This window comes from Puma concolor, chromosome D1 (genome assembly GCF_028749965.1).
Source record: "Puma concolor isolate L17-30 chromosome D1, mPumCon1.1.hap2, whole genome shotgun sequence".
Classification (NCBI taxonomy): domain Eukaryota; kingdom Metazoa; phylum Chordata; class Mammalia; order Carnivora; family Felidae; genus Puma; species Puma concolor.
In genome coordinates, this window is record NC_141676.1 from 92,082,039 (window position 1) to 92,094,680 (window position 12,642).

The 12,642-nt window shown below is 40.7% G+C and overlaps 1 pseudogene; it reads left to right on the forward strand.

The window, feature by feature from the left end:
- The first annotated feature begins 206 nt into the window (after positions 1-206).
- On the forward strand, positions 207-796 carry LOC112865481 (AP-3 complex subunit sigma-1 pseudogene; annotated as a pseudogene).
- The last annotated feature ends 11,846 nt before the right edge of the window (positions 797-12,642 follow it).

Sequence of the window (12,642 nt, forward strand, 5' to 3'; positions counted from 1 at the left end):
TTGGTTGTTTTTTTTTTTTACCATATACAGTTTGTTTCCACGGGGAAATTACAATAGACAACCTGCTGTACGTCAGGTACAATTCACTACGTTATGTCATTTGACTATTACAAAAACTCTTGAGGTAAATAATTGCAATTATTATAGAGGTAAATAAAGGCCCCCACCCTGGCCCCCAGCACCCACCCAGTCGGCCCGGCTCAGCCATGATCAGGGCAACCCTCATCTTCAACAGCCACAGGAAGCCACGCGTCTCCAAGTTCCACCAGCCCCTACAGTGAAGATACACAACAACAAATCATCAGGGAGAGATTCCATTTGGTATCTAAGAGAGATGAAAATTTGTAATTTCCTAGAAGGAGGATTGTTAATTGGAGGACCTGACAACAAACTGATTTATAGACATTATGCAACATTATATTTTGCCTTCTGTGTGGATTCTTCAGAAAAGTGAACTTGGCATTTTAGATCTAATTCAAGTATTTGTGGAAACGTTAGACAAGTGTTTTGAAAGTGTCTGTGAACTGGATTTAATTTTCCATGTCGACAAGGTTCCCAATATTCTTGCAGAAACGGTGATGGGGGGAATGGTGCTGGAGACCAACATGAATGAGATTGTTACACAAACTGACGCATCAAATAAACTGGAGAAGTCGGAGGCTGGCTTAGCAGGAGCTCCAGCCCGTGCTGTATCAGCTGCAAAGAATATGAATCTTCCTGAGATCCCAAGAAATATTAACATGGGTGACATCAGTATAAAAGTGCCCAACCTGCCCTCTTTTAAATAAAAAAAAAAAAAAAAAAATTTAAAGGCCACTCCTGGGTAAAATCCAGGGGGAAAACTCATCTAAGTTTACCATGCAGTTGTTTACCAAAAATAGAGGAGGAGACTCTTAACTTTTGTTCTTGGAGTCAAGGTACTATAGAGAAGTTGTGTAAAACCCGTAGGGAAGTTCAATGTGGCTTTTCCTGCTCAGTGATTTTGAAGAAATGGGATCGTTCTAGTGTGATACTCCCCTTTCTTTTCTAAACTGCATTCCCGTGCCCACCTAAGGCATGCCTCTATGTATCGGCTACCACAGTATTTCAAAAAGTGTCTGAGACATTTCTTTCAACTATGTACCATCCAAACTGTTGCTTTCTTGCATGGATCACCCGTGCCGCATTCCATAGTTCTTTCTGTTATTTGTCACACTTGTCATTTAAAGAACCGAGTATGTATTGCATGAAAACATTATGACCTTTTTCTCTTAGTTTAAATAAACTCCAAGGTAACTGGACTTCTAAAGCACCTTTCTGTTTGCCTGACAGCTACTTTAGCAACAACTGACCCAACAAAGTAAATAAAAGTATATTTTATCACTGTTAAATAAAAAAAAAAAAAAGAAAGAAAGGTAAATAAATGGACATAGGTAAACATATCAGATTTATAGCCTAAGTCTAGGTTTGCATGATTCACAGACCCGTATGCTTTCCACCAATACCACGTTGCCTTCCTAATCCCATAAGGATAAGGGATGAGCCAGAATGGAGGGAGACCAGAGCAAAAGACTGACCGGGAAGTTGGTTAGCAAGGCAGTCACAAAATCAGTGTATGTGGGAATGCCAACCTGTGGAAAACAATGGGATACATTTTAGCACAAGGATCACTAAGAATTGGTAACGGCGTGTTGTAGCACCCAGAGGAGGAAGCACTCTTGACACTGGCTGGCTGGGTACAAATCCTGCCCCCTTCTTCATGACACGTGTGACCTTGGGAGGGTTATGTATTATTCCATTGCTTCAGGTTTTGTTTTGTTTTGTTTTGTTTTTAATTTTAAACATGGGACTATCCAGTCAGAAACACAAATGCAGTATGACTTCACCCATACGTGGAATTTAGGAACCAAAACAAAGGAGCAAAGAGGAAAAAAGGAAAGAGAGAGACAAACCAAGAGACAAACCCTTAACTATAAAGAACAAAGTGATGGTGACCAGAGGAGGTGGGTGGATGTTAGGAGTGAAATAGGTGATGGGGATTGAGGAGGGCACTTGTTGTGATGAGCACAGAGTGATATATGAAGTGTTGAATCACTATATTGCACACCTGAAACTAAGATAACACTGTACGTTAACTAAACTGGAATTTAAATAAAGACTTTAAAACTAAATAAATCCGTAGAAATTGGACAATCACTCTCAAATGGGTTCTTGTATGTTAACTACACTGGAATTTACATAAAGACTTTAAAACTAAATAAATCTGTAGAAATAGGATGATCACTCTCAAATGGGTTCTTGTAGATCCAAGTAAGTGGAAACTTAAACGGTGCCTTGGACATAGCAGCAATAAATACTACTTACCACTACCACTATTATTATTACCATTATTATTTTCATTACCATTAATGATTAGAAATAAAAGAGTACAAGACACTGCATAGCCTCCAACTTTTATATTTTTAGGTGACTGAAAGGATAGAGGTATGCTGAAGGACTTCGTAAAAATCTAAAAAAGGAACTCATTTATGGGGAAAATAAATGAATCTATTTGGGGAGGGAAAAAATGCCTTAAATATCTTGGACGGTTCTGAAGGTTGCTGTGGTCTGCTAAGTTTCTCTCTATATGGAGATTTTCTACAGGGGCCTTTTCTCAATGGTGTGTTCCCTCTATTATTCACTAGCATGCTGATACTGACATGGAACTGTTTCCTTGGACTTGGATATCAGCCCCCACCCATCAGTTCTCTGGCTGAAACCTTCTGAGTTTTACAGGCTACCTTCTAGAATCTACACTGAGTGGCCCTTCTTTTTTATTCACCTGTATCCTTGCCGTAGCTCAGCAGTTGGGGTGGGAATTCACTTGTACCCGAACTGAACCACAACCGCCAGGTTGCAAATCTCAAGAGTCACAAAATATGCCTGGAGTAATCGTATGTGGTTTTTGTACGGCATATAGGTTACTTAGATTGAGATTAAAGAATTATGATTTTGTGACAAGGTCTGTATCTTGCATTCCTAATCTCCTTTTAAAGCACAAATACTGAATATCCGTTTACTGTTTTCCTACATACCTAGGTTGATACTTGAAACATATAATTGAACAGGAGACAGTCCCCACTCTCAAAAAGCTCCTGGGAAGATGGTGATATGCGTAAGAAAATCACTAATCACAATATAGTGTGATGGAGATCTTATATAAAGTGCTGTGAAAGTACAGGAGAAGCCCTAACGCAGTCTAGTGCCAACAAGGATAAGGCTTCCTGGAATTATTGACCTTGGAAGTGGCAGGGTTAGAAGGATGAAGTTCCAGATGGAGCGTCTAGCATTTGCCTAAGGACTGCATTTAAATGACAAGGGCTGGTCTATGTGGTAGGAAGGATAGGAGATGGTAAGCGGCCACATTGCAGCCAGCCTGAATGTCAGAAAAATGACTTTGGCATTGCTCTGAGGGGAAAAGAAAGTCACTAAAGTGTGTTAAGGTGGGGGATGGGGAATGGGAGTGATAAGCAGGTTTGCATTTTAGAAAGATTCCTTTTTAGCAGCCCTGTGGACTGGGTATTCAACTGTATCTGCAGTATCCCAGCGTTCGAGTTCCCACATGCACTTGAGCACCCAATCAATGAGACTAAACCAATCATGACTCCTTACTTCTATGTTACAGATCAAAAGGCAGGTTGTGGATGAATTGCCCAAATCACTTTGCCAACATAAGGCAGCAGCCAGTCTGAGCTCTGATCTATATCCCAGCTAGCAGAGGGTCAAAGAGCCTCTTAATTCAATTTCCTATAATCTTCAAGTAAGTGCAAAATTTCAAAACCTTCCCCAAATGAGTTGCTTTTAGAAATTGAACTGGATTCCCTGTTGAAGTTAAGTTTGGGTTTTCTAAGGGTTGAGTTTGCTGGGTGTACCTTTACTGCTCTTTACTGTCTCTTACTAATGTGGGCAAAGAAAAGATGAATTTCTTCTTCACGGACGTTGCCATGGCCTTTGTGAAGATAAGAGAACAGCATATAGTGAGGCTGGGGAGGGTGTTAAGTAACTGTAGTAAGCAACTCACGGATTTGAAGGATGTCTGGATAAAATTCAAGCCCAACTCTAAAACAGTCTTTTTACTAAAAATGACAGAAATTTGGCAGCCTGGATCTTGGGGTACGGAATTAAATCCAGTTCTCAAACCTATCGGTTCTATGATTCTAAGTAAATTATTGCACTTCTCTGAGCCTGAGTCTCAGGGACATTGTTTTCCGACATAAGAGGGGAATGATGTGTTGCTCTTTAAGAGTGCCTGTGTTTCCTTAAACTGTCAGTTTCCCCTGATACTTGACTCAGAGTCAGAATCTCATAACCTAGAAGGTGTGGGTCTAGTCCCTTTGTCTTTCCTTCTTTGGCTTCCACAAAAGCCACTGGCACTACTCATCCAAGGACTCTGCCTACTCTATTAGGGTTCCATTGGCTATTGAAACCACTGGCCAGGACACTTCTTGGGATACAAAAAAACAAAACAAAACAAAAAAAACACACAAAGTACGGTGATGTCAATACGGACAGGTTCCCATGGGCTCAGCCACAGCTTCTGACATGACAAAGACAAACAGGACAAATAGTCTTACCCAAATGTGTAACTTTAGTGATAGACTAATGCTTAAAAAAAAAGTAATTATCTTTGTAGTCTCAATGTTGACACAGACAGGGCTGCTTTAGAGGCCACTGGATTCAAGAATGTATAATTTGTCCCCTTAGGAGCTGAAGTGTTATCTCACATGCCACAAATCTTTTTTTTTTCCCCCCACTAGGTGAAAATCTCAGAACTTCCCTACTATAATCCCCACTGAACAAATGCGGGAAGAAAATGAGCCACATATCCGTGAAGTCAGTATGCTTTACCAAAGAGTAGCAAACGTACAGCTCTTTTTTTTTTTTTTTTTTTTTTTTTTTATAGCCCAAAGGATCAAGGGAGTTATACCAAAAAAAACCCAGACAACTTTTCTTCGTCCCAGGGTTTTATTCTCCTGAGATGCCAGGGAACAAGGCTTATGTGAGGGTTGGAAGGATATTCTAGTGTAGCCTAGAAAGTACAAAATCACAGATTATCTTACTGGGTGAATACCCAACTACCTCTGTAAAAGGATACTTCTTTTATCTCTTTATTTGAAGACAGGAGTTTCTGTTTTAAGTCTTGGAATTCAGGAAGACTTACAGTAAAACGCAGAAATATTTATTCTTCCGTGTCACCCCTCGGAGATTATACCTAAATCTCACTGGAGAATTCTGATTATACTTCAAGAGAGCGCTTAGACGTTTTTAGGGTGGACTTAACTCTCATCTTTGCCAAAGGACAGCGTTCCCATGGTGATGAGGATGATATTATCAGGACGGGCTCCGGCAGTGAGTACAGACCCATTGCTCACCACAGGAATAGATGGGATGAGAGATAACAGCATTTTCTGTTCAAACACAGATAACTCAAAGATTAGCCGGGCTAACAAGCCAGGAATTTTCACTAAATGTAAGCCTGATAGATTGTTTAAAATTATTATTCTCTTCACTGTCAAAGGTACTCTAAAATAGCAGGAATTCTCCTGTCCTATTAGGCTCCTCCAAGGATATGCAGCCCGTATGGGTAGGTGGCAACTTGAATACATTACTGAGATGCTAATATTAGGTTTTTGTGAGCATGAAAAGCTTTCGCTGTCTGTTAGGCCAAATTGCATAAAGCCGGAGCTGAAAAGTCAGCTACAGTGTGCCTTTTGCAAAGGGTTGGAAAGCTGATATAAGCTCGACAGCGTGCTATGGCTTTCCAATCACCTAACTTTATTCTCCTAAATGGAAAAGTTGTACCCCTTGCAAAATTCTATTATACCAAATTGTCCTTCTATACCCATCAGTGTAAGGGAAGCATGAATCCACATGTGATCCCCTTCCCGTACTTATCACCAATTTTACTAACATAAGTGTGAGTATAAGCTAGCCTAAAATTAGTGAGTTCTTACCTACTAATATATGCCCTTCGATATCTTAGCTTGCAAGACTATAACAGGTGTATTCTCTTGTCAGTCCATCCATCTATCGATCTACCAATCGTCTATTTCTTGAACTTTCACTGGGTACTGACTGTATTCTAGGCACTATGCTGTGCATCTGCCTAGAATAAATAAAAAAGATGAATATTATATACTTCTCGCTCAAGGGAAATGCAAAGTCTGAGGAAGGGAATGAATGCATAAACAAACAACTACTATGCAGCACAATGTCTTGATAAGGGTTTATACTGAGCTGTACACAAATAAGGATATAGTTAGCTCCTCTGTGAGAGTCCGGGAACATATAACTGAAGAGCTAGGATTTAAGATGGGCCTGGGTCTAGGCTGAGTACAGACCTTTCTCCAATACCTCTGGCTCATAAGAGAAGACTGAAAAAGAGGAAGCATAGAAGTCAACTGAAAGAAAGTGGAAAATAGACCCTGAACCTGCCACACACACACGCACACACTCATCATTGAGTGCTGTGATACCTGAGGTAAGTAGTTAAGGATTAGGCTCATGCTAAGCATGTTAGTAGACACAGTCCACTATACAGAGTTGGCCCAAGATTGGCACAGTGGTTCTTACTCTTATTTGGATTATAAATTCCTTCAAGAACCTGATGAAGTTTCTAGACCTACTCTCCAGAAAATTGCATAAACACCTTAAATAGGCATGTTTGTAAAGAATTTCAGGGCATTCCATGAACACCTTAGACAGGGTCTATGGAGTCTAATTTAAGAACTTCTAGCTTAGAACCACAACTGGAGTCATACTGTTCTTATACTCCCAGAATATCCAACTCTCTTTTTAATTTTTTAATGTTTATTTATTTTTGAGAGAGGGAGAGAGAGAGAGCATGAACAGGGGAGGGGCAGAAAGAGAGGGACAGAATCTGACGCAGGCTCTATGCCATGAGCTGTCCGCACAGAGCCTGACACGAGGCTTGAACTCACAAGCTGCGAGATCATGACCTGAGCCGAAGTCGGACACTTAACCGACTGAGCCACTCAGTCACCCCCAGAATATCCAACCGTCTTTAATGATGATGGGAAAAAACACAATCCAGGAGCAAGTCTTTGCAGGCTTATAGGGTCAAATACATCTCTTCCAAGCCATGAAATATTGAATAACTTCCTTACCCTCAACTTACTCACCTATATGATGGGGATATTAATCCTGTCTCTCAAGATTCATTATCAAGTTTACAGACAATCTATATGAAGTACCTAGACACAGCAGAGTGTCTGGCATATTATTTGTTTGGCTTTTATTATTATCACAAGTATCGATATCAATATTAGTGTTGTATAATGACAACACTACAATTGTGTTCTAGAAATTCAGGGAGAAAATTATGGTGACCAGATGCGATATCCATCTGGATTCTTCAGAGATATTTCAAACTTCCTGTTTAGCTAGAACTCCCTCTGCCCTCAAGATGATTAATAAAAACATTGCAATTATATCCTAAACCCTCTGGGTAGAAAGTATAGTTACCTATATATTCTGTACGATGTTCAATAAATGTTTAATAAAATTACAATACTACTTGGGATTTCTATATTTCTTTCATTTGATAGTCTCTAAGTACTTTGTAGATATTAGTTCATTAATTCTCCAAATTCCACCGAGCCTAGGAAGGTAGGAAATGTTAAAGGCTCTTTATTTGCTTGTGGTTTTTAAAGACATCTCTTCTCTTCATCCCTCCAAACCTTGTTGTGCCACTTCTCATCAAATACATCAGGATTTAACCCCTTTATAGCATTAAGACCTTTCATCAACAATACCAGTAGACTAGCTGACCCCACTCAAGTTTCCTAAGTCTTAATTTCTCCTGCCCCATTATCCTTCTCAGTTTCCGATTCTCTTTATAGATTTAATCTCTAAAATGGGCTGGTTCCTTAACAGATCCTGACTAAAGAGAATTCTAATAACAAATTAAGAATATCACAACAGTGTATTGAGTGTTCAGTTAAGGTTATTATCATCTTTGTTGTCTCGAAAACCCAATGCATTATCATTGCCTCCATTTTATGGTGAGAAAAAGAGTCCACAAGAAGTTGAATAAATTTGTATAAGGTCACACAGCTGGCAAGGAACAGAACTGGATTTGAACCCAGTTATGGCTATCTCTAGGGGGCACTCCTCTTACTGTTAAGACTTTTTCTTGGAAGCTACGCAAATTTTCCAATTCTCAGGGTACCGTGGGGAACTTGCTGATCCCTCAGAGCTATGGACGGACAACCTGGGAACATCAGAGGACTTGCTTTGATACTGGGACCTGCAGTAAGGTGAGCTTTCGCTGAAGCCCCATCAACTGTAATCTCCATTTATCCTTCCTTCATCCCTTCTCAACCCACCACCCCATTCAAGAATCTGCCATGGGAAATCCAAGAAGATTTGAAACTGTGTATCATCCCAGGAGGTCTCCATAAAGCTAGAATGGACATCTTATATGGTCTCGCTTCCTATCTGTGTCTCTTACAAAACTGTGCCTCAGACTCTCTTAGGACTTTAAGTCTGGAAGGTGACAAAGGTTCCAGTCCCTGAAACCTGTATAGCACTGAATTTCATACGTACACCATTCTTTCTTTAACTGTCGATGGGAAGTGTCAGTCTTTCGACCCATTATTACTCCCCTCACCTCCCTCCTGGAATCTCTTGGGATTTCTTAGACTCTACCATCATCGCAAACCTACCTTCTTCAACAGAATTTCTACCATGATGACTTTCCACTCCAACTGGCAGCAACACACATTCACATGGTAAAAAAATGATTCGTTGCATTAGATAAGAGATAAGTGAACCAAAACATATCAAAGGCCTGCTCTGAGGGGCAAGTTACAAATATTTTTGTGGACAAAACAACAGCTATTGCTGTTTTGATCTCCACATTAAAAATGAAATAAGAAATGGAGTGTCAGAGACTGAAGTGACTTGCCCAAAGCCACACAACCATTAACTGGAAGAAAGAATTTAAGTCTAAGTCTGACCCAGGCTAGAACACTTCTTTCTACTCCCCAAACTACATCGTTAACTTGTGTGAGAGTCACCTGTGCTGGCTCTTGATATTTATACTAGTTCGTCATCTGAAAGTTGACAGAGACCTTTGAATTTGCTTAGTAGAGGGACCCCAACCTTTATGAGCAGGCACTGCATCTAAACCCACAGGGTTTGTTCATCCACAAAGGATGAAGAAGTGAGTGCAGGTGACTGGTGGCAGGGTGGAGGACGAATTATCGGGTAGCAAGAGGTGAGAACAAAATTCTAGAGCTGGGAATGAGAAGGAGTTGCCAGAAAAGATGTGTCTTGGGGGCGTAGTCACTTATGGTAATCCATATTGTAATCCTCCCTCCCACCTCTATGTCAATATGCATGGGGACTGAAGATCCAGTTCATTATCCTCATTTTCTAAAATTTATTTAGAGAGACAGCATGAGTGGGGGAGGGGCAGAGAGAGAGAGAGAGAGAGAGAGAGAGAGAGAGAGAGGAGAGAATCCCTGGCTGAGCACTGTCAGGGCTCCACACTATCAACAAAAAGCCCAACACGGGGCTGGAACTCAAGAACGATGAGATCATGACCTGATAGAAAATCAAGAGTCAGATGCTTAACCGACCAAGCCACCCACGTACCCTTCATTTGTTAATTTGAAAAATGGGAGGATTGTGCCAGAAAGATGTATTACAATTCCCAGGTTAAGCAGTTGCCTTAACTGTTTATACTGTACTTCATCTAAAAATAGTCTGGGGCTGATTAAATATAGAATTTCCTGAAAGATCTAGAGCTATGGACATGCTTGGGAGATATTTGCTACGGTGAACAAAGTTTTCCAAATAATAATGTCAATATTGTCTTTATTTTAGCAGCTAGAAAAATAAACAAGCAAGGAAGCAAAAAAGGAACAAAAATAAACACAAAAAACAAAGTTGTGGATTCCCAAAAGTTGGCTGCCCATGTGTAGAAAATTCAGGTTTCTGTTCCTTTAGGAATATTCCAAATTATCATTTTATTAAGCACACATTATGTTCTTTCTTTAACCTGTACAGATGTGGCTATACCCACCGTTCCCACTAGCAAGGTGCCTGCTCTGTGCCAAACAGTCATAAAGATTGCATGAGGGATAAGTGAATTATCACTCAGACCTCCAACTTGTACTGGAATGTATGTCAGGGTGCCTTTAAGCCTCAGAACAACCATAGGAGGAAGCCATGATTATTGCCAATAGACGGAGACATTGATGCACAGGGAGAATGAGTAGTTTACTATGTAACTGGGAACACTGTAGTTTGATCCTACATTTGCCTGACTCCAAAGCCTGGGCTCACTTCCCTATTCTATTCTAAACCCAGTCCCTACTTTTCTCAATTCTGTAGTATGAAAAGATCAGTGTTCAACCATGACCCTTTAGCTTGGGGATTGCAATCAGATGGAAACCAGGATAAAAGTCACAGAGTCCTGCCTCTGAGACACCAGTGAGCACTTATTTGGCTGCGCATGGGTTGAACGCTCCTCGGTAGGATTTAACAAGCCCCATTGTCAAACTGAACTCTGCAAGGATTTATGAAATCAGGCCCATGAAGTCACAACCCCTAAGAACATTGGTTATGCTCCAAATATGGGTCATGCTGGAGACCAAGGATAGTACTCGACTCTTTGTCAAGTTGGGAGTAATGAGATTTTTACACCTCATACTAACAACACTGAACTGCAAGTTTATCACTTCCATCACCTTTTTTGCAGGTATACTTGCCTCAGTCCCCCCAAACAGAACCCCTTTGGTCATTTCACGATCCATATGGTTTATTCTACAGACTTTCTCTTCCACAAGTCTCCTTTGGCTGAAGGATATGATGTGACTGTTTCCTCTTCTGTTCTCCAATCCTAACAACATCCCTTGAAAAGTGGATAGCTCACAGGAGCCCTTATTCTGTCCTTGGATGCTCCTAAGCCCAGGAACCTCAGCCCCATGATTTTCTAAGCATTATTCTGGTTCCAGACTATGGGTCCCCTGGTATCTACAAACCTGAAACACCCTTATGTGGGTGTGGAGGTGATGAAGAGATGTGTTTGATTCACTCCATCAGGGCAACAGAAAATACGAAAACACATCATTTTCTCCTAGGACTTCTATATTCAAAGAGTTTCCTCATCTTTTGCATCAGTATAATGTTCACACTATCCTTCATTGTTAGGGAGGAGAGATATTGATATCCCTCCTCGTAGAAAGAAAACGATGACCCAAATGGATGACATCACCCAACTAGACTTTATTTAGCTAATTGGTGGCAGGTCTCTTGATTCCCAGCCAGGCCATTTTACACAGACCCGGGATATTTCCCCCTTAGCCTTTACCCCAGAAGACAGCCATGTTCCTAGGGAGTTATTTGGGAAAGATTGATTTCTGGTGGTTGATTTCCCCACTCCTGTAACAGGCATAATAAATATGATGAATATTACCTTATGAACAGAGATAAGAACCTCCCTCTTCCCTCTGCACATTCTAGAAATATTTCTTAAAGACTGTGAAGCTGAGACTGTCAGTGATGTTAACCTAGACTACAGCCTAGCTGAGCCCGAGTGGTAACATGTCTATACCTTCATGTGGCTAAAGCGTGAACACAATCACTGTGTCTTAACTGACTGACAGTCTTGGTTTCTGGCTTCCTAACAAAAGAGAGATGGTATTAAACCTCGCAACTGTCTTTTCTGTAGGCTTAAGGGAAACCACTCAGGTGAGTAAAATCACAAAGCCCTAAGTCTGAGAGCCTCATTAGGAGATGTTTGAATATCGCACTGCTTTATTCCAAAGGTTAAACACATTTAACCTGGGGGGGGGGGGGTGGAGAAATCCTGCAGAATGCAAGGAGTGTATGATTTGCTTCTCAGCTGGCTCTGATGTAGACAGCCCAGTGCCACATTGTCCAATGAGGGGACAAGCGAGAGACAGAAGGCTAGCAGGTCCATTCAGACACAATCTTGGGACCTTGGGAAACATTTGAAAAACCAGTTGTTGCTGCTGTTGTCGTTGTTGTTGTTCACCTCAAATGTCAACCCCCAATACCTTAGTTTTCTCAGTGAAACAACCTGGAATTTAGGCAAACTGATTGTGAGTCCATGGAGCCATATTCTGTTAAGGTAGTTTGTACCTTGCTGTGTTCGAATGGAACAACGGGTAGGTCTTGAGCACGATAGAACTGAGGGACGTCAGTTTCTCTGTTCTAAATCCTGGCTGTGCCGTCCCCAGTGCCCAAGTCCACTTCTGTATGCTTCAATTTATAGGAGATTTGGATGAGCCAAGAGAGTTCAGGGAAGACACAGGAAGATGAATAACGAATAGAAAACAGAACAGTATATATATATATTTTTTTAAAAGTTAGGTGAAAGAGAATTGTAATTAACTACATGGAAAAATAATAAAATCTGAGTTTCTTCTGGAGTCTGAAGGGCTTAGCAGAGAGTAAACTTCCACTGAATGAGCGGAGATTGGTCTTAAATTACACCAGAGTGTGAGAAGTTACCAGGAAGTATAAAGTCAAGTAACAGCTACTTGTGCTGAAAGATTGAACGCCTTCCTTGCAAACAAGGATATAGACTAATTGTCCAACACTTTTTCCATACCGTGATGATATAGCAAC